The following is a 27,505-nucleotide window of genomic DNA, read 5'->3' as shown; positions in this document are numbered from 1 at the left end:
CCACTGAAGACATCGATCTCAAGAAGTCAGCCAACATAATAAAGGATTCCCATCAACCAGCTCGTGATTGCTTCTCGCTGCGACTTTCAAGCGGAAAGTACAGAAACTTGAAAAGCTGGATCTCCATGTGCAAGAACAATGTTTTTTTTTCCAACAGCTATCAGGATTTTGATCCTTGCAATACTACCCTAACTAGTATGAGACCACCAAAGATCTGTCTGATCTCTTGAAACATGCAACTGCAACTGTATTTCTATTTATCTATCCTTTTACATTAGTATCTCTTTTTCTGTCTTATGGCACAATATGGTAATTTAATTTATACTCTTATTTGTGTATCATATGTACAGCAAGTATAAATTTCAGTGCATCTATTAATTATACTGCTGTGTATGGCAGTAAATTCTTTATCTTGATAGATTAGATTAGATTCAACTTTATTGTCATTGAGGCAAGTAAAATTCAAAGCCAATGATATACAATTAGCATCCAACCAGAAGTTAAATAGTGCAAATAAAAACAAGCTCATTCAGCAAGCAAACAATTATAAAAGTATTGACAGTACAATATGAGTGCAAACCACAGCACTGAGTGGTACTAAGGTTCAGCAGGGTCACAGCCTCAGGTAAAAAGCTTTTCTTGAGCCTCCTGGTTCAAGAGCAAAGGCTTCTGTAGCACCTACCAGATAGGAGAAGAGTAAAAGCTCCATAGAGTGAGATGCATCCTTGATGATACTCCTCACCCTGCCCAGACAGCATTCCTGATAGATGTTCTCAATGGTGGGCAATTGGATGCCGATAATCTGCTGGGCCGTTTTCACCACCTGCTGAAGTGCTTTACAGTCCGATACGAGACAATTGCCACACCACACTGAGATGCTATAAGTAAGTATACTCTCAATGAATGGTTCAGTGGTAAAAATCCATCAATTTTCAGGGACAGGGGTGTACTTTCTTCATGCTCCACAGGAAATAAAAGCACTGTTGTGCCTTTTTGATCAGGGTGGAGGAGTTCAGAGACCAAGTGAGATCATCCCGTCTCTGATACCATGCATTGGAAGCATAAGCAATGGAGGGAGCTCATTGCATCATAAACTACTCATCTGCTCACCCTGTCAAACACCTCAAAAACCCAACTGTGGAAAACTCAACAGCCATCTCAGAATCAACAGAACTGAAGCAGCACTCGATCCCGGCGACTGCCTGAAACGATCTAGTCAATCAGATATAGACTGTAAATACTTCCGTCTTGCGAACCAAAAAATAAAGCAAAAATATAATTGGCAAATGCATAAAAGAGTGCCGGAAAAGACAGTAAATAAAGTGGTTATGTTACGGACTATCGAATAATAATTAACTTTAGACTATAACAATTTAAGACATCCTGCAATCACTGTTTGGACTTTTAGTGGAAAGAAGGCAGAATTTAATCACCTATATTGGAAACAAGAATCAACTATTTACTCAGGACCCAGTGTAGATTTTGTGAGTTTAATCAATGTGGCTCATTTTGAATAAACATCAATCAGCTTAATTTCTAGCAAGCTTCGATGAAATTTGAATGCTCCACTGTAGTTCTTATAATGATTTCCCGTCATATCGCTAATAGAATAACTTGAAAAGCAAAAGGTCTATTCCACAATAACTAGTATTTTCTTTCTCGTGCTGGAATCCCTGGACGGACCGAGGGAGCTGTCTATTTTTTTCTTCTTGGACTCCGTCAGTTATTCCCAGTAATTGCTGATTCCATTTGGTTCCCTCGATCAGAATTCAAGGCTGGATAGTAGACAGACTAAATTTACATAAGCATGCACCTTTTATTAGATGCCTCAGCAAAAATGCGCCCAGCATTTTAAAACATGCAAGAATATGTATTCACTGCCACAAGCCTGGTGAAAGTGATGGCAGAAGCCACAGTGGGAACTTTGTAACCTTGTCTTGGCATTTTTTTTCTTTTATATATTACAATGCCTAATCAAACTTCTTGGAAGTGTTTTTACAATGCGTTATGCAAATCTAATCATTTTGATTAATTTTCTACTCACTTCTAATTAAATGAATTGACTAGTTAATTGAGTCTATCAATTTAAATTTGGATGTAAAATTTCATTAGCTTCTGTGGAGTGCTAGAAGGGAGATGAGATAAGGGATACAGAACTGTGTCAGCAGGGTTAGGGCTGCTGTAGTTAATATCATGTTTAACAAGAGTACCTATGTCGCTTTCATCCCATCTGGGCTGTCAATCTTAGTCACTGTTTAAACCCTCACCTGTATGTGACATGAAGGTATCAGTTTGTTTGGAGGAGATAAGCAGAGTCAATACAGAGTCAAGAATTTGGTCTAGAATTCAGACAGAAATATAGCCTCTGTGGTTTGTACTTCACATGGTATCTTTTGATACCAGACATATACTGTTGCCATGCTTTTGCCCGGACCGGGGCCGCCGCCGCCTACCTTCTGCTTGGACTGGGGCCGGGGCCGCCGCCGCCTTCCCTGTGCCCGGATCAGGGCTGCCGCCTCCTTCTTTCTGCCTGGACCGGGGCCTCCGCCTGCTTCACTCGACCGAGGCCGGGGCCACCGCCTCCCCCTCGCTTCTGCCCAGACCGGGGCCTCCGCCTGCCTCACTCTGCCCAGACCGGGGCCACCGTCTGCTTCACTCTGCCGAGGCCGGGGCCGCCGCCTCCCCCTCGCTTTTTACATTTTACCCTCCAGTTACACAGCAGTAAGAAAGGGTGTGACTCGGTCAACCCCGTCTGAATCCACCCGGGTTCCTGACCTACCTCAGAGGTAGTTAGAGAACCCAATTAAACTTACCGAGGCCATGTCCACAGGTGATTTGCGACCAGGTATGGTCCGACCTAGGAGGGGAGGCAGGCCCCCCCAGCCTAGGTAAGAAACCTGCATAGGAGAAGGCCACTCCGATATAAAACCTATGACCCAAGGACCTCGCTGCCACAGCCCAGCTTGCTTGGCCACGGCACACGAACCATGGGTGTAAAGGGTGGGGCCAGTACTGCGCACACTGCACTCCACCTAAAAGCTCCTTTGCGCAGGCCCAAGGACATGTCCACATCCTCCCCCTCCACGTCCTCCCCCTCCACGTCCTCCCCCTCAAAAGATGCTCACAAACTCAAGCTAGCATGCTGGAACATCAGAACCATGCTAGACAAGGCTGACAGCCACCGACCTGAACGTCGGTCTGCCCTCATCGCACATGAACTCCTCAGACTTGACATCGACATAGCCGCTCTCAGTGAAGTCCGCCTTGCAGATGTAGGCAGCCTCCAAGAACGCGGCGCGGGCTACACACTCTACTGGTCTGGCAAGCCTATGGATGAACGATGCCTATCTGATGTAGGCTTCATGGTCAAGAATTCCATTGCCTCCAAACTCGAAAACCTCCCGACAGGCCACTCGGACCGGATCATGTCCATGCAACTCCCCCTTCAAAACAAGCGTCGCATCACCCTCATCAGTGTCTATGCTCCAACCCTCCAGGCGGAACCAGCAGAAAAGGACAAGTTCTACACTGATCTGCGCAACCTCATTCAACGCACCCCTACAGCCGACAAGGTTGTCATCCTTGGCGACTTAAACGCTCGCGTCGGCAAAGACACAGAAACCTGGCCAGGAAACCTGGGCAAGCATGGTGTCGGCAAGTGCAATGACAACAGGCGCCTCCTGTTGGAACTCTGCGCAGAACAGCGGCTTGTCATTACAAACACCCTTTTTCAGCAGAGGGACAGCCTGAAGACCACCTGGATGCATCCCCGATCCAAACACTGGCACCTCCTGGACTACCTCCTGGTGCGAGAAAGAGACAAACGAGATGTGCTCCACACCAGGGTCATGCCCAGCGCGGAATGCCACACTGACCACCGGCTGGTTCGCTGCAAGCTCAACCTTCACTTCAAGCCAAAGCCCAGGAACAGTAAAGCCCCCAGAAAGAGGTACAATGTTGGAAACCTGCAGTCAGACGAAGTGAGAGGAAACTTCCAGGCAAACCTCAAAGCAAAGCTCGAGGATGCAATCCGCCTCATGGACTCGTCCCCTGAAACCCTCTGGGATCAGCTGAAGACTACCATACTGCAATCCACTGAAGAGGTACTGGGCTTCTCCTCCAGGAAAAACAAGGACTGGTTCGATGAAAACAACCAGGAAATCCAGGAGCTGCTGGCAAAGAAGCGAGCTGCCCACCAGGCTCACCTTGCAAAGCCGTCCTGGCCAGAGAAGAAACAAGCCTTCCGTCGCGCATGCAGCCATCTTCAGCGCAACCTCCGGGAGATCCAAAATGAGTGGTGGACTAGCCTCGCCAAATGAACCCAGCTCAGCGCGGACATTGGCGACTTCAGGGGTTTTTACGAGGCTCTAAAGGCGTGAACGGCCCCTCACCCCAAGTCCAAAGCCCGCTGTGCAGCTCAGACAGCAAAGTCCTCCTCAGCGACAAGATCTCCATCCTCAACCGATGGTCAGAACACTTCCAATCTCTTTTCAGTGCCAACCGCTCAGTGCAAGAATCCGCCCTGGTCCAGCTCCCTCAACAGCCCTTAAGGCTCGAGCTGGATGAGGTCCTCACCCGGGAAGAGACATATAAGGCAATTGAAAAACTGAAAAGTGGCAAAGCAGCAGGTATGGATGGAATCCCCCCCAGAGGTCTGGAAGGCTGGCGGCAAAACTCTGCATGCCAAACTGCATGAGTTTTTCAAGCTCTGCTGGGACCAAGGAAAGCTGCCTCAGGACCTTCGTGATGCCATCATCATCACCCTGTACAAAAAGGCGAGAAATCAGACTGCTCAAACTACAGGGGAATCATGGTGCTCTCCATTGCAGGCAAAATCTTCGTTAGGATTCTCCTAACTAGAATAATACCTAGTGTCGCCGAAAATGTTCTCCCAGAATCACAGTGCGGCTTTCGCGCAAACAGAGGAACTACTGACATGGTCTTTGCCCTCAGACAGCTCCAAGAAAAGTGCAGAGAACAAAACAAAGGGCTCTACATCACCTTTGTTGACCTCACCAAAGCCTTCGACACCGTGAGTAGGAAAGGGCTTTAGCAAATACTAGAGTACATCGGATGCCCCCCAAAGTTCCTCAACATGGTTATCCAACTGCACGAAAATCAACAAGGTCGGGTCAGATACAGCAATGAGCTCTCTGAACCCTTCTCCATTAACAATGGCGCGAAGCAAGGCTGCGTTCTCGCACCAACCCTCTTTTCAATCTTCTTCAGCATGATGCTGAAACAAGCCATGAAAGACCTCAACAATGAAGACGCTGTTTACATCCGGTACCGCACGGATGGCAGTCTCTTCAATTTGAGGCGCCTGCAAGCTCACACCAAGACACAAGAGAAACTTGTCCGTGATCTACTCTTTGCAGATGATGCCGCTTTAGTTGCCCATTCAGAGCCAGCTCTTCAGCGCTTGACATCCTATTTTGCGGAAACTGCCAAAATGTTTGGCCTGGAAGTCAGCCTGAAGAAAACTGAGGTCCTCCATCAGCCAGCTCCCCACCATGACTACCAGCCACCCCACATCTCCATCAGGCATACAAAACTCAAAACGGTCAAACAGTTTACCTATCTCGGCTGCACCATTTCATAGGATGCAAGGATCGACAATGAGATAGACAACAGACTCGCCAAGGCAAATAGCGCCTTTGGAAGACTACACAAAAGAGTCTGGAAAAACAACCAACTGAAAAACCTCACAAAGATTAGCGTATACAGAGCCGTTGTCATGCCCACACTCCTGTTCGGCTCCGAATCATGGGTCCTTTACCGGCATCACCTACGGCTCCTAGAACGCTTCCACCAGCGTTGTCTCCGCTCCATCCTCAACATTCATTGGAACAACTTCATCCCTAACATCGAAGTACTTGAGATGGTAGAGGCCGACAGCATCGAATCCACGCTGCTGAAGATCCAACTGTGCTGGGTAGGTCACGTCTCCAGAATGGAGGACCATCACCTTCCCAAGATCGTGTTATATGGCGAGCTCTCCACTGGCCACCGTGACAGAGGTGCACCAAAGAAAAGGTACAAGGACTGCCTAAAGAAATCTCTTGGTGCCTGCCACATTGACCACTGCCAGTGGGCTGATATCGCCTCAAACCGTGCATCTTGGCGCCTCACAGTTCGGCGGTCAGCAACCTCCTTTGAAGAAGACCGCAGAGCCCACCTCACTGTCAAAAGACAAAGGAGGAAAAACCCAACACCCAACCCCAACCAACCAATTTTCCCTTGCAACCGCTGCAACCGTGTCTGCCTGCCCCGCATCGGACTTGTCAGCCACAAATGAGCCTGCAGCTGACGTGGACATTACCCCTCCATAAATCTTTGTCCGTGAAGTCAAGCCAAAGAAAATAAGAAAAAATGGATCTAGAATAAATGTGCAAGGCATGGATCAGAAAAGGGAATTAAATTTATTTTTGTATATATACAGATGGCAAGCCTAAGGCCACACTTGTTTGCAAGCCAGAATTTCTGGAGGGTTCAGAGTGCAATGTTAGATTTTCTTCTTCGAACTAAAATATTTGAATGATAAAGTTGATCATTACATTTCCAGATCATTATCAATATTCATTGGAGCAAATTTGTTATTGATCTTGACTTCCACAGCTTCCTCCCCCTCAGCTCACTCAAAAACATCTGGACCCTACTTAATAATGATCCATGAGAGAACTGAAACTTCTTGCTGCCTCTTTGAGACATCTTTCATTGACCCTATCCCGATAAACAATTTAACCTGGTATCTCCTTTGGCCTTGGTCACTGGGTGCATGCATTTATTTAAATGCACCTTCAATGTAGTCTGGGCAATGTCCCGAGAACACACCTCTGAAGTAGAGTTTATAAATCAAATCAGAAGAAGAATCAATCTGCTCTTTATACTCACTATTTCAGGTTCATGCTTGGCTTGGATTAATCCAGTTTCCAGCAAGGACCCAAAGCAAGATGTTTCCTAAATTAGCATGTTTGGACTGGAGACACATAATCTGGGTGAAGGTTCCGGCTAGAAACAATGACAGATCTTCCCCCTCGCCCCCCCCCCCCTCCCCCCCACTGATGCTACTTGACCTGGTGAGTTTATCCAGCAAATAGTTTGTTGGAACTGACTGGTTAACCTTCTACACAGGGAATGGTTAGTGCTGTGGTGGGTGAGAAGAGGAGAGGACTTGTCAAAACCATATGTTGGCACACATTCAGTCCAGCACCACATGCTCTTCTGAAATCTCACCTTTCCCTTCTCTGGCTGATGGATAAATATTGACTTTCCAAACATCAATGTGGCTTTGTTCGTGGCACCCAATATAGAGTGAGTATTACGCAATAAATAGACCACCATTGTTGGCTTCTTGCTTAGTCAGCAAGATGATTTGTGCCCTCCAAAATTCTGATTTAATATTATTAGCTGCAATCTCACAATGTAAACAGGGGCTGACTCGGACGAGCAGAAATGATGTTCAAATTCCCTGACAGCACACCCTTTGCCCACCTTAAGATTGAGCTGTAAGATGGTTGTGTTTGCCTGCAGTTGGGGCATCAAGTTGAAACAGTGTTAAGATCGTCTTAGAACTTGCAATTTATGCCATACGTTGAACAAACCCTCAAACTATCCGTGGATTGGTTCAGTTCTATGCTTGTCACAAAAATGTTTGGGCCGCCACAACAATGAAAATGTTACATTGGTCTCCTCAAATTATGATTTTTTCTCTTTCCTTGTATACTGCAGTTCATACATGATTGAACCAATTATCAGTACAATACAGAGGATCTCTGTATTGCATCTGTCCTGCACCAAACATGGCAGTCTTGATGCTGTCACTGAGCACAAAGTAATAAAATATTCATTCCACGGTTCTATTGTCCCTCACTCCATCAGTCACACATCCGGACTAACACATGCATGCACACACTCAAATACAAACACACACTTCACACATCAGCAAGTTAAAAGAACAGAAAATTGCTTCTATTAATTGCTTGACCACTAAGTTCCTGTGCAATTAACTATTAAAGCCATAAGATTGAAGAAGAAATACCCAGGAAAAAGTTCAAACTGTACTATTTTGAGCATTTGCATTCTTTTGAAAGCTGATACATGATATTCCCTGATGGCCCCTGTAACTAGCAGATATAATTTGATGCACCATGTCGAAAAGCCACAAAACATAATTGCTTTGAAAGTGTGCATTCATTTATTTAGCTGTAAACTTGTGAGACCAGCTGCTGAATTTGTCTGGAATGGGCTGGTGAGAAAATTAACCCTTGTATCTCTGATCATTCCATTCATCTTTTTGGATTTACCGTATATACGCGTGTAATAGTAAAAGTTTGCGGACCAATTTTTTGGGTAAAATTTAAAGGGATGACCATTACACACAAATGAAGCAGGTCGTTGTGGGTATAGGCAGCTTGGATGGGTGGGAGAGTGCCTGGGATCAGGTGGCAAGTCTGTGTTCAAGGCCTTGCGAACTCTAGTGGGCGAGAATTCATGGTCAGGGTGTCGGGTGTTCCGGTGGGCGGGTGGCTGGGGCAAAAACTAGGCAGGATCGACTTTTACATGGCATTGACAGTATATACGGTATGGCAGGTTCTGGCAAAATGATGGTTAAATACCAGCCATTGCCATGAAGGCAATGCCAAAATATGGCCTGCAGTAAATTACAGAGAGGAATTGAATATTCACGCAGGGAAGCAGAGCCTCCTTGGAAAATTTGGGATTGGATAAAGTTTGATAAAACTTAAATTCCAAACAGTAAGAGCACAGCAGCTGATGGACTTGCCTGCAGGAGGGGAGAAGTGGAGAGGGAGAGTGATAGACAAGAGACCATTGTCAGGGAAGGGTGGCTTTGTGTGCTGAATATAGAGGGAGAATATTGGAAGGGCTGAGGATCACAGAGGGAGATTAATTATCATTTTGTGGTGGTTTAGTCAGAGAAGAAAGTAAATCATTCATCCAATCTCTAAAAACGCTCCAAATTGCACCATGTTAGCTTATTAATAGATTGGCCACAGATTGAAGCCTTCCCCTGTTTAACATTCCACATGTACCATATATTTAACACAGGGGTCCTCTCAGAGAGTAATACATTTTGTAAGTGAAAAATGCAGCGCAGGATAAGATTAAGGATACCTCTGACATGTCTTATTCATCTATGATACACATCTTTCTGCTCATTATTGATTACCTTGTTCCCTATTGTTGAATTAATTACTACGGATGATGCACCATTCAAAGTGCTGGAATTAGAGTTCCTGAAATTTATTGCTGATGAAGGCCACGGGAGACATCAAGGATATCTCAGCGACGACGGTGAGTTATGGGGTTCTTTCACAAGTGTGAATGACACAGACACTAGTGAGTTATGATGCTCCTTCTGAACAAGTGAAAGAACGTCTGGACCTCCCTGTCACCAGTGAGATAATCTGTTTATTCTCGGCGAGGGGGAGGGGGAATAAGGCGTGTTGGACTGGGGGTGGGGTGGGCGGAAGGAAGTTGATAAGACGATCTCAAAGGAAGACAGTCAAACAGTGCTTTACACATGCAGGCCAAATAGGTGTTTTTGTTTAATACTTAAAGACAGACTCTTGACACTTCCTTAAAATAAATTATATTTCCTAACTTGTAAAATTAATCTATTTTGTTCTGCTTTAAGAAAATCTCGACTTCCAACTGATTTGCAAGCAGCTGGAAATTGCATCTTTGGTGGAGTTCTGTGCCCATCAACATCGTAGTAAACTAATTAGAAAGCTTTGCATTTTGTAATAATTGACTTTCCCCCAGTTATGACATTTTGAATATAGACCTTTTTTCGCTTTTCCTCTTTAACTAGGTGACAGCTCCAACATCTGATAAATTACAATAACTTTCCTTGACATTTGCCGCTGGGCTATTCACACACATTAATCAGCAATGTTTTGTTTTCACATTTTTAAAATCTTTCCTGTCACATTTTTTTAAAATTTCCACCAAAACGCCAGCTATCAGATAAGTGATTGAAGCTGCTGATAAGAGGATTCTGATCGAGATTTTTTTTTTGCCTATCCTTGAATTCTTTATTTGCAGAGGGAGAGAGTGTCCATTGAGACCTTATCCTGGAACAGATTTCAAGAAAGAAAAGGGCAAAGAAATTCTCTGTGCCTGAGGACAAGCCAAAAAGGTCAGGACATCTCCCAACCTCTGTTTAGCCTCTTTGTCCAGCACTAGACTGAGATGCCCTTTATTTTTGGAGGGCATTGTGACGTCTTTTTCAAGATAGAAGCAGCATAAGAACTCTAATGTAATTGAGGATCCCATTATTGCTCTTTCAAAAATCTACATTTACATTATGTGTTCCAATTATATAGTGTTTTATATACAAGGCATTTAAAATCTCTTATTAAAAAAGAGATATAGGTGGTAGATTTAAAATATACTTGTAAAATCATCTATACTTTTCATTTACACTCTGGTAAACTCCCACAATCATGAATGATAAAGCCCACTCCCCAACTCTTAACCACAGATAGTTTTTAATGCTACTTTGAACCCTCCCCAATTTGGCAGCTCATGATGGAACGTTAACACTGTGGATTCGTGAGCTGCACCCTTTTCTGTTTTAGTTTCTAGTTAACACTAATATCATAAAGGCTGTATTTCGGAAAATGATGTTAAAAGACTGATTTAAAGATGATGTTTTAAGTAAACTCATTGGTAAAGCCAAATATGGAGAATCGTGAGCAGTTTTAGTCAATAAAATTCAAACAGTGTGGAGAAGATTTACTAGGATATTGCCGGGACTTGAAGAACTGAGTTACAGGGAAAGGTTAAACAAGTTAGGACTTTATTCCCTGAAACAGAGAAGAATGAGGGGAGATTTGATGGAGGTGTACAAGATTATGATGGCTATCAATAGAATAAATGCAAGTAAGCTTTTTCCATTGAGGTTAGTTGAGATTCAAACCAGAGGACATGGAATAAGGGTGAAACGGGAGAAGTTTAGGGGGAGCATTGGGTGGGGGGAATTTCTTCGCAGAGAGAGTGGTGAGAGTATAGAATGAGCTGCCAGCTGAACTGGTGAATTCAGGCTCAATGTTAAAATAAAAAGAAATTTGGTCAGGTACATGGATGGGTGGGGTATGGAGAGATATGTAGGGTGTAGGTCAGTTGGACTTGGTAGAATAATAGATCAGCACAGACTAGAAGGGACAAAGGGTTTATTTCCTGTGATGCAATGTTCTATGGTTCTAAGTGTATTTAAAACTCCATTTCACCTTTAAAACTGTGTTACATCAAATGCCCATCACCCTTTTGAATTTACATTCAAATGACTGAGAAAAAACAAAGTAATTTTGGGGAAAGATGTCAAATGGCACCCTGGATAAGATGTTAGTGAATGTTATTCTGTGTACATGAATTATCTAACACCACTCACAGTGAAGTCATTGGCCAAATTCCTACTATGTAAAGGTATAACTGAATGTAACTTCAGGCAGCGGTTTTATACAATGTCACTGAAAGTAAATGAATAAAACAACAACCTGATATCATTCTGGGTGAAAGTTTTATCAATATAACCTGATCCATGTAAATTATGGTGTGTCTGGTTCCACCGTGCTGAATTACAGTACAGTACTACATAATCATGTTTTATTGACCTTAACATTCAAGATCATTTTGAGTATAGAAAGCAATTACAATAAAACCCCTGGTATCCGGAATTGAAGCAACCAGGAGCTTCAAGCAACCAGCAAAAAAAGAGGAAAATAAATTTAAAATTAATATAAATAGGAATAATAGGTTAAAAAATGTAAGTTTAAAATGGTAAAAGTAAATATTCTCTGAAGTAAACCTTTAGTGAAGATGGGAACAAATATTCAGCTAGTGGAGTGCCTTGGTCGTGCTCATAGCAGCTGTTTGAATAAAAGTTGCATTTGAATAAAAAGACGTTGCCCAGGATGACGAGCTGGTTGATGCCGCTCGCCATTGGGGTGATTCTCTTCAAATGTCTCCTTATCCCTGCTTAGTAAGAGTCGCTCCAGTCAGGCTTTATCTGAATATTTTGGGGAGGGTAAGTTTAATTATCTATAATGTTATTGAAATCATTCTGCCAGCTCTGTGGATGGGGAGGAACCTGCAGATGTAGCGACGGTTAAATGTTTTCAAAGAATGTGATTGAAAATAAAGTGAAATGCTTCAAGGTTTCATGTAGGAAAAGTTTGTTCAGTGTAAGTACAGTATAGTATTTTTGTCTTTTATCTTTTCAACTGTTTAGTCTTAATACAGGTAGATTAGTTAAATATTTGTAACAACCAGAAAATTCACTTATCTACCAGTCCCCATAGGTTCCGGACATTAAGGGTAGGCTGCTGGACAGCTGAGGGAGAATCCATAGACACTCAGTGACTGGGGTGAAATCTATTTTCCTTCTCTTTCCCTGACTGTAAAAAGGCACTTCAGGCAATTTCTGCCGACGGCAAATCTATCTGCCTTATCGCAGACAAAGGCAATTCTGTGTAATATTACACTGTTTCCATTTCACAACAATAAATTAAATCTAGAAACTTGTTATTGTTTGTGGAACAGTAGGGTAGAATAATTAGCCCCAATGTGGACTAGAAAAGAGAAAGTACAGTGAAAATCAGTATGGTTTTGATATCCTTCATTGACAAGAGAGCTGCATGTCCTCTGGGCCAAAGCATAGAGTATAAGAATGGTCACTGGATGAGCTACCAGAGGCTGGCCAGTCCCATTAGTGTGCGGCTCTTCCATGTATCAGTTTTCATGAATGATGAGATGAGAGGCATATGTTAAATGAAGGGTCCTCTCCTTTTAAGCATGGAAAGATAAAGAGAGAATTGAGAAGTGTTCAGAATTATGAGAGAGATAATAAGCTGAAACTGCTTCACTGGCAGCCGGGTCAGTAGCCAAAGGACTCAGATAGAAGATAATTGGCAAAAGAACCAGGGACGAAATGGGAAATTATGTTTAATGCATTGGGATATTAGGTTTGCGAATGTACTCCCTGAAATGATGGAAGAAGCTGCAGAAAAGTGCAAAAGGGGATTGAAGATCTAATTGAAAAGGAAGTATTTGAAGTGTGAGGAACTGCTTGGCTGTCTCTGTTCCAGAGGTTCCAAGTAGCTTCCTTCCAATATCATTTCTAGGATCATTACAGGGTTTTTTAAAGCTTCAGTCAGCTCTGTTCAACAAACTATACATCCGGTGTGCATCTGCATCAACTCAAGGCTATTGTTGGTGCTTGTTTGTGGAAAATACTTGGGAATGTGCCCAGGTATCAGGAACATGCCGAGAAAGAATCCATTTGTTTAGATGTAGTGTTGTTCACATTGTTCTTAGCTGCATTTAGAAATAACCATACAGCCGATTGTGTCAAAAAAAATGCATCAACATTCATTTCACACGCATAGTAGATGTGAAAATTAATTTGACATTTGTCTACTTTTGATGAAATGCTGCATTTGATGTTTGCTGTTTAGTGATTTTTATGTCTAATCAATGCCTGAGTAATGTTAGACATCCAATTGTGCTGACATCTGCTTTTCCTAATTTGGATATAATTGTGGCATAGACACAAAACTGTAGAAAGAGGGTGTAGAAAGCACAATTGAGCAAACACTCAATGGTGTGACACTTTCAAGTGTGGGGATTGTTTTGACAAATCCGCACTTACAAGAAAGAAAAACACCAAGTTGCCGTTGACTGAAAGAGCACAAAATGTTTGTGTATTGGATGGTCAAGTGCAAGAGGACCACAGTCTTCACACGAGTAAGTATGGATCACAATGTCAAACGAGAGAGGATTCTATTTGATGAGTTAAGTGAATGTAAGAAGTCAATCTACATTTTTAATACCTATAATAATAAGGTGAATAAAAACACTTAGGAAATCATTTTTGACATATAATAATAAGTAATGTCAACATAGAATAAATCCTGTGGCTGTTATCAAACTAAATTTGACATTGATCCAAATGATTAATTGGTTTGTGTTTATCTTATAGGAGGTAAGAGGAGCAAAGGATTAAGGAGAAAATTCAGATCTTAAGGACAAAGTCATTCCAGTAAGTTTATGTGTTAGTGAAATCGTTCCTGTAACTGGGATAGTCCCAGCTTGTAATGTTTTAATTGATTCATTTTCATTTAGATTTAGACATTCAGCACGGTAACAGGCCCTTTCGGCCCTCAAGCCCATGATGCCCAATTACACCTAATTAATCCCTGGTATGCAATGAACAGTGGGAGGAAACCAGAGCACCCAGAGGAAACCCACACAGACACAGGGAGAATGTGCAAATTCGAATCCCAGTCGCGTTACGCTGACCTGCTCCTCTAACTGTACCGGGAATTGATGGGAACAAAGTGCACATTAATATGCATTCTGGGCAAGGTCCAAGAGAGGGCGCAGTGGAGCCTCTGGTCTCCAATGACCAGGGTCAGCTTCCCAGTTGTGAATGAAAGTCCACTTCAGTTTATAACACGGAATTTGGAAGCAGAGTTTTAGCCATTCCGTTTACTTTCAATGTAAACTACCAATGAAAGCTTCAAACTGAAGATTTAAAGTTGTTTATAAATTGGTCACACTAGTGAATCCTTCCCAGCTGCCCAAGAAATCTATGCAGAATGCCAGTGTAGCTTGTTATGTTTTATTGTCTTTGAATGTTTGTGGTCTTTCTCCTGGTGCAACTGTGGAGTGAATTCTGCACTTGAAAAACAACCTAAAGGCATGCAATTGTTTTGAATCCTGACTTAAAGAAGCTAAACTCAACCTGAACTCACCTGGTAGCAAGCATTGTGCACAGGTTTAAATGAGCAACGTAATGGGGAAGAAAACGAACAATTTCATGTCAGGTTAAAATTGCTCTTAACTTTTGTCGTGCTTGGCAAATGTAACTCGCAGTGTAGTCATTGGAAAGCAACTGGAATTATGAAGTCAGTCTATTACACAAGTACAACCTGACGAAGCAGCATTCTCCGGACCTTGGTGCAACACACACACAACCAGACATAACACACATACAGAAACAATACATATGCAGGATAAGTATTTCATCTATCCAAATAAATCAATATTGTTTATATATATATATATATATATATATGAGAGTCTCAGATGGTTAGTGTGAGCAGTTCCTCTCGTCGTTCAGCATTCTCACTGCCCGTGGGAAGAAGGTATTCCTCAGCCTGGTGGTGCTGGCTCTGATCCTCCTGTATCTTTTTCCCAGTCGGAGCAGCTGAGAAATACCGTGTATGGGTGGAAAGGGTCCTCAATGATTTTGTGTGCCCTCTTCGGACAACGATCCTGGTAGATCACGTCGATGGGTGGTATGGGGGGGGGGGGGGTCGGTGGGATGGTTGGAGGGAAACTCTGGCGATCCTCTTTCTGAAGCAAGCTCCAGTTGTAGGTAGGTGCCAGCACCTCTGGAGGAAGCAGTTCCACCCAGCGTTTGATATCACATGACCATACTGAAGGTAGCACCAAAATTAAATGACTTGCTTAATAAGGCTCCTCTGCTCCACACCACTTTGTCTTTCAAAGGTTCAATTACATCATAAATACTTTTACAACTATTATAATAGTCAGAAAATCACACACAGTGATGCACACTCAAGAAATTACCTCTCAGAATATTTGCTTTGCAGATATTGACCCTGGATTGCTCATAACCAATGGGGTTGCTAGCTTAATGCTCTTTCCTACACCTTTTGAAACAGGATTGGATTGAAGCATATCTCCATTTTAAGATAAGTATTTAGGGTGATCTCAAGGTCAAACAATTTTAATATTTAAAATGCAGTTAGCCTTTCATTGCTAGCTGATTGGAAGGAATGGAATTGCAGTTGTTACAACATGAACAGAAGCCGCTTGTCGTTCGGCACCATGCAAAGTCTCTTATGAACCTCCTATATTTAATTCAATTGCATGGCACAAAAAAAAGAGTAAAAATGTTCCATTCCCTGGTCGATCTTTGGAAGAGCAGAAAATACAGGAAGAGGGGTGGGAGTAGCTGTTTGGGCCTAAAGACCAACTTCATACCAGTTGTCATCTACCATTCGACTCCTGTGTTCACTTCCCTGCAGCAGTTTCTCAAACAATACCATCTGAAGTCTGTTTAAAAGGATTTCTGGTGGTTCAGATTCTAACAGATGGTTCTCTTCGAGACGTTTTCCCTTGGAAGCATATTCTGCATCTAGTGCAGAGAGGTGACACTAGCACTAACTTTACGTCAGTGTTGGGGCGGCACAGTTAGGGTAACGGTTTCCACAGCGCCAGTGACCCGAGTTCAAATCCGGTGCTGTCTGTAAGGAGTTTGTACACTCTCCCCGTGTCTGCGTGGGTTTTCTCCGGTTTCCTCCTAAAACATGCCGGGTTAATTGGAAAGCAAGGACTTGTGGGCCGAAAGAGGCTTTAGTCACCTTTTTCATTTCTATCTGCCCATCACCCACACACATCCACCTGGGCAACTTCACTCCTGACCTCCATTTCCCTGCGACCTTCTCTATCTGGTTCCATCTGTCTCTCATCCTTCCCTTATGTAAATGTAAAAAAAAATATTAAATGGTCACAATCACCAGCTTGGGTACCTCTTTGTAAGAGCTTTTGTTGGTGACACTGGTAGTGAAGAAGAAAAGGTGGACGCAACATGAAGAGAACCTCCAGGTGCAAAACTTTCACATTCAGGGATGGATATTTCACTATTATTTTCAAACTAAAGTTTGCTTCAACATTTGAGCTTGTGAAGAAGAAAAGCACAAGGTGAGGGGAGTTCATTTACTGGCTATGAGCAGTCAATTCATGCAAAGCAGACCAGTGGCTAGCAAATCCTCAGATGATGATACCCCAGTCCAATTGCCATTGGCTATGAATGCTTCATGAGCAACTATTGCCAAGAGGACATAAAAGAAAGAGGCTGGTGGATGATATGTGGAATACAGTGGACAGCTGGAGCCAGGGGAAAGGCACCTTAAAGATTATAGCTGGATAAGGGAAGGATGAGAGACAGAAGGAACCAGATAGAGGAGGTCGCAGGGAAATGGAGGTCAGGAGTGAAGTAATGCAGGTCGATGTGTGTGGGTGATGGACAGATAGAAATGGGAAAGGTGACTAAAGGGAGAAAGAACCTAAGTGGAAAAAGAGGAGTACGAAAAGACCACACAAGGTTACCTAGAATTGGAAAATCTCATGTTCGTTCCATTGGGTTGTGATGAGCTGAGCTTTCATTCTTCTACTTTGTATTTGGCCTTGCCATGGAAGTGGAGCTGTCTGAATACAGACAGGTTGGCATAGGAAAGGGGAAGGGACAATCAACTCAAATTGGTCATTGCAGACAGAGTGTTGTTATTCCACAAAATTGTCACTTAGTCTATGCTTGGTCTCACCGATACAGAGGAGTCATATTGAGAGCATCGAACCAGCAGATGAGACTCAGGAGCACATGAATCTCTGCCTCACCTGGAAGTGCTGTTTAGGTCCCTCATTGGTGTAGGGGAGGTATTGGTAGAGCAAGTGTGGCACCTTCTCCAATGGTTGCAAGGGAAATTGTAAGGGATAAATGGATGGGGAGGAATGAGTGGATCGAAGACTCATGCAAAGAGTGGTTCCTGAGGAAAGCAATGAAGAGTGATGGGATCACACTGCTGATGGAAATAGTGATTGTTGATATGCTGGGTTTGGTGCTAGCGAGATGAAAGGACCAAGGGAAATCTATTGCTGTTCCATGTGGGGAAGGGGGAGTGGGTGAGTACAGTCATCCAGGAAATGGAGGTAATATGTGATCATTCCATCAACCATAATAGAGGGGAAGCCACATTTATTGAAAAGGGAGGACATTTCAGAAATCCTGGAATGAAAGGCACCTTGAGAAAAAAGCTACGGAGATGGAGAGGGAGGAGGTCATTGAAGGTGGTTGTGGGAGTTGATGGATTTATATGAGATAGTAATGGATAGTCTGACTCCTTAGTTGGCTACATAGAAATTTAGAGAACTCTACAAAGTCAAAGTGGCTCGAAATTAGAAGAGAACTAAACCTTGTTTAAGTACAACAGAAAAGTCTGTAGACACTATGCTTGAGTAAAAGCCTTGTTTAAGTTGATGTTGGGGTCAATTCAAGCTATAATTCACTCTCAGAGGACCATTTTGTGTGAATACAACAAAAACCTCTTTCACAATGAAATGCTTCCTGTGTTTCTCAGGAATATTGTTAATCAAAATTTGAATCTACTGCATGAAAAATAATTGGAAGAGATGACCACTAACTGGAATGTTCAGAGGAAGCCAAGAGAAGGCATTTTTGGAGAGTTGGAGAGTTTTAATAAAGGAATTCCAAAACTAAATGCATGGTGGCCAGTATTGGAAAACAAAGATATTTGCAATGACCACATGGTCAGAACTAGAGGAGCACAGATCATTTGGAAGGTTTTTTTGTCTGCAGGAGGTTGCAGAGAAAGGCACAGGAGAGGTCACATAAAGATCTGAAAAGAGTGGCAACGGTTAGTGTCGCATTGAGCGTAACACTGTTACAGCGCCAGAAATCTGCATTTGAAACCAGTGTTGTGTGTAAGAAATTTTGTATGTTTTCCCCACGAGTTTTGTTAAGCTTGGTCTTTCAAGAAGAACACCCTGATGTGGGTTTAACACAACAGACTTTATCTTCCTTGAGCTGCTTCAACTGACTTCCAGCAGCAAAACCCATGACTCCCAACACATACTACCTCTAGTTTCTGCCCAACTGTGTGTATTGCATGCTGGGAAATGTAGTTCTTATTTACATACATAAGAACACATCTTTCCCTTTTTTACAAAAATCACAAACACAATACTATGCCTACATTCGTATCTACATTCTGTGGCCATACTCTTTCAATCAGTCTCTGAGGTGGTTACTTTTGGGTCTGCTATGTTTTTCCACCACTGTACTGCGTGCATTTGTTGTGTTAGACTTGGTGTCTTTCTGTGGACCTTGAACAACACGTTCCTTTCCTTCCTGGGCTGGACCCTTTTGCATACTGACTGGTGACAGATCACGACTATGGATTGGAGTTTGTGGTCTATAGGTAAGGCATATTTCACATGAATCAGTGGTCTGGCTTATGTCTTCGTTCATTCTTGGCCAGTACATCACCTCTTGAGCTCTACATTTGCATTTTTCCTCACCAAGATGTTCTTCATGCATCTTCTGGAGCATTTCCTTGCATAGAAACACTAGAATCACAAACCTGATCCCTTTGAAGACTATATCTTTCACAAATGACAGTTCATCTTTGCATGCCAAGTAACCCAGAATACCCATTGGATAGTTATTTTTAGCAGCCGGCCATCCTTTCTGTATTGATTATTTGAGCTCATTCATTGTTCAATCCATCTCTGTTGCTTTCCTTACCTGCTCTGTTCTATCCCAGGATACTGGAAGTGAGGTGATAATCACGTCAACTGCTCGAAACAGTACATCAGCTCCAACTATGTATTTTCCTGCCGTGTAGACTATTTTCACATTGTATTTCTGCAGCCTTATCAACATGCCCTGCACTCTCATGGGACAGTGGTTTGGATATAATTGAGACTAGTGGTTTATAGTCTGTTTCCATTTCAAAAGCTTGTCCAAAAATATATTGATAGAACCTTTCACATGAATAAATGCTGGCAAGAATCTCTTTCTCTATTTGTGCATAGTTGGCTTCTGCACTCGTTAAAGCCCTTGATGCATAGATCGCAGGTTGCCATGTTGCTGCAGTAGTACTGCTCCAGGGCCATGTTGGGATGCATCAGCCAAGATCCTGGTACGTCTATTCAGATCATAAAATTTTACTACAGGCTTCTCTGTTAGGATTTTTTTTGAGAACCTGGAAGCACTGTTCTTGCTCATGCGACCATATCCACTCATTTTTCTGCTCAAGGAGTGATCTAAGTGGTGCTGATGCAGTTGACAGACGAGCAATGAAATTAGCCAAGCAAGTCACCATCCCCAAGAAACATCTCACCTCCCCTTTGTTTTGGGGCCTTGCATAATTCTTAATGGCTGATGCATGGATAACAGGAGCCACTGTCTCATCAACGTGGATCTTGTGTATGCCAGGTAAACATCCAAGCCCCTCAAAGATATCTGCGTACTCTTCCCTGTATGTTGTGTGCTTATCTTCAGTCTGTGAAGCCACTATGAAAACTCTTTTCACCAGGTCGAGGTCTTCACATGCACTCAGACTTGATATTGGTTGTAGTCTCTACAATCAGTAGCTGTGACTTTAGATCCTGCCCTTTGTGTTTGAAGGTTGCCATACCTTTCTACTGGAACATTCTCTCCAGTGTAGCCTGTCACTTTTAACTTCACAGGATAAATCTTGCTCTTTACGGTGAAGTTCTAGTAATCATTCATAGATAACAAATTCATCTGGGCTCTGGAGTTGAGCTTAAATGGAATTACTGTCTTATTCACAGTCACTGGAATGATTCATTCTGTTTGGCCAGTAGCAGTCTGTAATGAATACATGACAAACTCCTCCATTTCTTCATCCACTGTGTATACCTTTCTCTTGGTACCCCCTGCTTTGCACCACTTTGCAAAATGATTCTTCTTCCCACACTTATAGCAGGACTTTCCATAGGCAGGACACATTTTTGGAATATGTCTACCTCTGCACCTGCTGCATTTGCCATTTGAGCTTATCACTTTGTTGTAGCTTTGGGGAACTCCTGGTGTTCTGCTTATCTGTTTTCTCACATGCACATGATCTCCTCAACTTATGCTGCCCTACACAAATTCACAGCCTTTTCCAGAGTCAAATCTTTTACACGTAAGTCTTTCTCTAAGTCCATTATCCACAAACTATTCTGTCTTTAATGAGAGAATTTTTCAAATCTTCAAATTTGCAGGACTTACTCAGTTTGTGAAGCTCGGCCAAGTACTAGTCAAAATTTATACTTTGTTTCTGGTCACAGGAGAAAAACTTGAAACTCTCAAGCATGATGTTTTTACTTGGAACAAAATACTCCTCAAATGTTGTAATCAGACTGTCCAATGTGAAAGTTGTTTCATCAATTTGAAAACTGTTATAGATGTCCATGGCATCTTCACCCAACACATGCATAAACATAGATGCTTTCCATTTTCCATTGGTCTCTTCCATTCCACCAGCTTCTAAGTAAATGTTGAATCACTGTTTGAAGCATTTCCAATTATTGGCTAGATTGCCGGTAAACTGAATCAGTGTGGGAGGACTTTACTTATCCATGCCTATTGTCTTCTCTTACTCATTCAGGCACTTCTGACACCATGTTATGTTTGTTCTTTCAAGAAGAACGACTTTACATGGGTTTAACACTTAATTGACTTTATTTTCCTTGAGCTGCTTCAACTGATTTCCAGCGACAGCTTCCACAACTCCCATTATAGACCACTTTCGGTTTTGTAATGCGCGTCGAAAGAACCAAAGACTTGTTGATCCAAACCAAGGCTTTTATTAACTAGTAGGTCGACCAGTCCAGATTGACCTGATCTGGCTAGGAGCAATCCTTTAAGACCTACCAGTAGATGTGGCTACACTCTCAGCCAATCACAGTCATCCTTCACTACCATCTGTACATATGTACATATACACATTGGTGATAAATCTGTACTATCACATTCACCCCTTCTTTGAGAACTGACCCAAGGGTGGATGGAGTTAGGGGCTGTACCGGTCAGGGTGTCTGACCATCTGGCGTGACTGCCGTGGTGCCGGGATTGGGGTCGCCGGAGTCATGTCGCCGGGTGCGGCCACTGCTTTGCTCAATTCCCCAACGGCGTTGTCGACAGACTGGCCAGAGCTGGTGGGTGGTGCTGGTCCCTCTGTTTAAGCACATGACCTGGGGGAGAAGGAATAGGGGGAGGTTGGGTTAAAGGCACTGCTGCGCCTGATCCGGCTTGAGCTAAGTCCCTTACCGAGAATGTGTCCTCCCGTCTGTCCAGGTACTCAACGTAGGCATAATGTGGGTTCGAATGGAGCAGAGTCACTCGGTCAACCAAGGGATCATTCTTAGAGTACTGGACGTGGCATTGTAAAAGGACTGGACAGGGAACTGTGAGCCATGCCAGTATGGTCGTACCCGACTGGGATTTCATCGGGAAAGAGAACATCCTTTGATGGGGGGTGGCATTGGTCACGGTTCATAGGAGAGAGCGGATGGAGTGTCGGGCGCTAGTGAGCACATCCTACCTGCAAGAGGTGGGGAGACCTTTGGACCGGAGGGCAAGCGTAACCGCTCTCTTTCGACTTGCCCATTACCACGTGGGTTATAGCTGGTGGTCCTGCTTGAAGCAATACCACGCTCCAGGAAGTACTGCCGCAGTTCTGCGCTCATAAATGAGGACCCCCCTGTCACTGTGGATGTAATTGGGGTACCTGAAGATGGCAAAGATGCTGTGCAGGGCCTCTATAACTGAGGAGGCAGACATGTCCAAGCAGGGCACAGCAAACAGGAAGCGGGAGTACTCATTGATGGCTGAAAGGATGTAGGTGTTACGATTGATCGACGGTAGGGGGCCCTTGAAGTCTATGCTGAGACACTCAAAGGGGCAGGTGGCTTTGATGACGTGGGTGTTCTCCGGGCGGAAGAAGTGGGGCTTGCACTCAGCGCACACTGGGCAGGCTCGGGCATGGAGCGAATCTTCTCGACCATGTAGTGCAGGTTGCGAGATACTTTGGTTTGGATCAACAAGTCTTTGGTTCTTTCGACATGCATTACAATTTTATTAACTAAAAGACTTGAGCATATCACAAATAGGTCGACCAGTCCAGAATGACCTGGGCGGGCTGGGAGCAATCCTTTAAGATCTGCCAATAGGTGTGGCTACACTCTCAGCCAATCACAGTCATCCTACACTACCATCTGTACATATGTACATATACACATTGGCGATAGAATCTGTACTATCACAGGTTTCCACCCAACCGCACGCATTGGATGCTGAAATACACAGTTTTTATTTACACGCACAGTAACACAGGTTTCCTCTGGGTGCTTCCACCCTTCAAAACATACCAAGGATTGTAGGTTAATTGGTATATTTGGGGGGAGCGGGGAGGGGCCAGAAATGCCTTTTACCATGCTGCAGGTCTAAATTTTAAAAATTTAAAGTTTTAATTGAGAGGTTGCTGGACAAACAATGCCACTGACTATATCATGAATGAGACCATGGTTTTCGGGGAAGAGAGGTGGACATGAAGCTTTGGATTAGTTGACTCTCTGGAGGTAATGGATTTGCTTGAAGTAGTCAGCAAGATAGAGCTAGTTAATGGAGACTGCAGATATTGGGATCCAGAGCGACCAAAACAGCAGGTAGGGGAACTCAATAAGTCAGGAAGCATGATGGAAGTCACTGAAAAGTTGATGTTTTGGGTCAGATCCTAAAGCAGGGTTTTGACCCAAAATGTTGACTGTTCATTGTCCTCCTTGGATACTGCCCAGTTCCTCCATCATTTGTTATTTGCTGAACACAGTTAATGCCACTGAGATGGCCAGAGCTGCTTTCAGTGATGGGCAGGATATAGGTAAAGGTTTTGTAAAAAAGTATAGTCACGTATACTAAATATGAAGATCGCCCTTCAATATAGAAAAAGCCCAAAAATCCAGATGTCAGAAATCTGGACCTCTCAAGAATCCGGACTTCTTGAAAACTCTCAAACTTTTTAAACTTGGCAGGCTTTTGTGTGCACGTGTAAGTGCCACAGATGCACAGTGACAACAAGCGACCAGAAGCCGCAAATATTCGCTTCACAAGCACAATGGAAGTCACGAAAATTAACAAATAAATATCTATTTGTTTTTTGTATTTTGTGTTTTATATGAAAATATTTGTTAATAAACTAAAAATTAATAAATAATTTGTATTACGTGACTTCTGCTTTTATTTGCATACTGCACTTTTCTTTTTTTACAATGTTCATTTTTAAAGGTAAATGTGCCATTATTGTCACATAATACTACATTCAGAATGTAACGTACAGAAATTCTTTAACTTCGTTTACCTTAAAGCAGACAGAGAGTCTCCACTTTGTCCAGTGCCCCTCATAGAAACCTACAGCACCTGGTGTTCTAGGCGGTCTCCCCTCCAAGTACTGACCAGACCTGTGCCTGCTTCGCTTCTGAGGTCAGACAATCACTGGCGTCTTCAGGGTATTAATTATAATTTCAAGCATTGCCCGCTCTTTATTTGTAGGGAAACTATTTAACGTTTACATTTTTGCCAAATGTTGACTTTATTTTCTTTAAAACTACTCCTTTTGATAAGTGAAGTGTGCTGTATTAACTAATGGATAAATTATCAAAATTTACCTGTTCATCTTTTCTGTGTTCCTCCTTAAATTTGAGTTTTAAAAGTATTGCCCAAGAATGTAGAAACTTTGAAAATCAAAACCGACCCAATCACGGAGCAATCCAGATTTTCGGGCTTCGATTGTAATTCCATATCACGTCTACCTTGATGAAGGGCTCAAACCCGAAATGTTGGTTATGTACCTCTATCATTGCTATACAAAGGACAATGTTTGACCTGCTGATTTCTATGCATTGTGTTTTTATTTTAACCCAGGTGTCTTAATAACCAGCAAAATATCTAAAAAGCAGAAATTCGATACTCATATTAATAGTTTAATTTTATCTACCTCATTAGCATAAAAATTGACATGGCGCAAAATTACAGCAAGGGAAATGCTAAACAGGGATTCCAAAGCATAATTTTGCTCTGTGGAATGGATGCCAGTCGACAGGGTCACCAAGGAATCCTGAGGATTTAATAGTTTGGGATTCACCAAGGAATCTGCCTGTGAATTCGGATCCAATATACCAGGTAAATCTCAAGAAATTAATATCCCCCCAATCTTCACAGCAGACAAATCAAACTGTTGAAAAGAAAAGTTCTATTAGCAATTGGTAATCAGCTGGTGTTCTGCTCTCTGCAGTTAAGGTCATTGGTAGTTACGATCTTAGCAGGCAATTCCAAATTGTTGAGGTAAATCAGAGCATCGCGTCAATTATTGACTTGGCTAAGGAAAACTAATTCTGTAGCTGTAACCAAGCATGACATATGGGACTGTGACAACAGTGCATGAAGAGTGTGTGATTGGCACAATTCAATTCGAGCACCATACGCGTCCGCGATAGTGACTCTTCGTTATCCTCAGCACATTGGTCTAGTCATGCTAACTCGCAACTGAATGCTTCGTAGTTCTGCGATAGTGACTCTTCGTTATCCTCAGCACATTGGTCTAGTCATGCTAACTCGCAACTGAATGCTCCGTGGTTCAATAATTAGTTGCTATACATGCACAAACAAAATGCAGCAGATTCTGGAAATCTGAAATAGAAAGACGAAATGTTGGGACTGCTCAGTTGGTCAGGCAGTAACTGAAAGGTGAAAGCAGAATTAATCGTTCAGATCGATAACCTTTCATTGATGTTCTTGTGATACGTCCAAGACCAGTGGTTCTCAACCTTTTTTCCTTCCACTCACATACCAACTTAATAATCCTTTACTAACCACAGAGCACCTATGGTTGAGAATCACTGTCCTAGACTGAAACATACCTGAGGTAATGAATGGGTTCCATTATTTTGTCTATAAATCAAAAAATGCAGAGTCATCACTTGATATTGTAATCGCACCTTGACACTATTGTAATGAATGTAATCTAAAGCACATATGAAAGAGTAATTACTACAGGTAGAGAGAGAGAGAAAAAAAACTAGTTCTGCATTTGTAGGAACAATCATTTGTATATACCTGGAGTTTTGAATTTAATAAGAATATGGGAGCTCATTTGCACATAAGGGTGTCCATAAAAGTTGGGTGTTCATAACCCAGGGTCAACCTGTAATATTAATATGGCTTCATGATACAGAACAGGAGGCTATTTGATCTATTGAGTTCATAGCGTCATTCACAGCAGAGCCCATCAATCCCGTATATCACTGTAAACTCTTCTCTCATATGCCCATCATCTTCAACCTGATTTTCCTACAACCTATCTACCTTTGGCGTAATTTGCCAGAACAAATTAACTGATCAATTTGCACAGCTTTGGGAAGTGGGAAGAAACAGGATAAAAGGGTTACAATTTAAAACAGAGATGCTTTAGCTAGAGGGTCATGAATCTGTGGAGCCGATTGCCACGGTGGCTGTGGAAGCGAAGTCGCTGGGAGTATTTAAGGCAGAGATTGACAGGTATTTTATTAGTGAAGGTATCAAGGGTCACGGGGGAAGTCCGGTGAGTGAGGATGGATCAGCTCGTGATAGAATGGCAGAGCAGACTCGATGAGTCTACTTCTGCTCCTATATTTTGTGATCCCAAATGTCAGCATAAACATGGTGGGCCAAAGGCCTGTATCTGTGCTGTAACTCTATGGTTCTATGAGGGAGGCTCATGTGATCACTGGGTGTTAGGACTGAACCCAGGTGGCCGGAGTTGTGAGGAAGTAGGTCTGCCTGCTGGACCTATTATGCCATCCAGTGCTTCTCGCTGGAACTGTTTCCCTCTCCATGGATACTGGCTGGTTGACTCAGCACTTCCACCATTTCCTGCTTCCATATATATTGTGGATGGAAAGACGTGCCTGAGAATATTTCGTTTCGCCACATTCCTGCACCATTTGCCATCACTTCTTCTGAGAAGCACCACTCTCTAACTTCTAGTGAAGCAGCTATTCCACCTTAAAGATGCGATTTAATGCACACCATTGTTATTTTGGTGAATCATGAAGTAAGAAATGCTTCAAGGTTCACTTTGAGTTTTTATTGTCAGTTTAAAATGATTCCTTTTGTAATACGGCACAGCTATGGAGGAGAATTGTAAAGGTTTCATACCATAACAATTCAAGTCATCACAACCAGTAATTGACGATTTGTCACTTAATAAATGTCTTCCTGATTCCATTTTCTGTGATTTGATCTGACAGTGTCAGATATTTACATTTTCTCATTTTTATCAACAGGCTGCAATAATTAGATTATAGTGAAGTGCTCAAAAGAGTAGGCGGTTCAAGGTAAGGATATAATAACAAAGACTTAAAAAAATAACACCCACTTGTTAATCAGGTACTAATTGATACATTTTGTAATGATACCAGTTTGTAATTAAGAGGGATTGGGAGAATTTAGTTAAATTGTTATAAATAGTGCTCGAGGCTGGGTGGTAACATAGCATATTGTTAATTCCTACAATCTGTGTGCTCAAATGCTAAATCATGGGTTAAAAATATAAACAAAATGATCAACAGTGATTAAAAACCTCAAAGGATTTGTATTCCCATTAATTTTCCAATATACCTTGCAATTGAAGAGAAAAATCACAAACTTTTACGTTACTGAGTAGCCAAGCCTGGTTTGGCTTCATTATTTTAGGCCAAATGACTTACGAGGGAATCTTTAAACGTGTGAGAAAAAAAAGCCCAGGAATATCAGGTTACAGGAAATAGCTGCTCCTGCTTGCAGCATCAGACTCTTAAAAGGAACCGTGACAGGGAGTTTAGACTT

General features: G+C 42.6%; 1 long non-coding RNA gene across 1 annotated transcript; it reads left to right on the top strand.

Moving 5' to 3' along the window:
• Positions 1 to 9,233: 9,233 nt before the first annotated feature.
• On the top strand, positions 9,234 to 14,065 carry LOC138749520 (uncharacterized). Its single transcript, XR_011348718.1, has 3 exons — positions 9,234 to 9,315; positions 10,069 to 10,162; positions 14,006 to 14,065. It is a non-coding gene; the product is annotated as an uncharacterized lncRNA (long non-coding RNA).
• Positions 14,066 to 27,505: the final 13,440 nt, after the last annotated feature.

This window comes from Narcine bancroftii, chromosome 14 (genome assembly GCF_036971445.1).
Source record: "Narcine bancroftii isolate sNarBan1 chromosome 14, sNarBan1.hap1, whole genome shotgun sequence".
Lineage (NCBI taxonomy): Eukaryota > Metazoa > Chordata > Chondrichthyes > Torpediniformes > Narcinidae > Narcine > Narcine bancroftii.
Note: the sequence above shows the minus strand (reverse complement) of the source record. Positions and strands in the feature narration are given on the sequence as shown.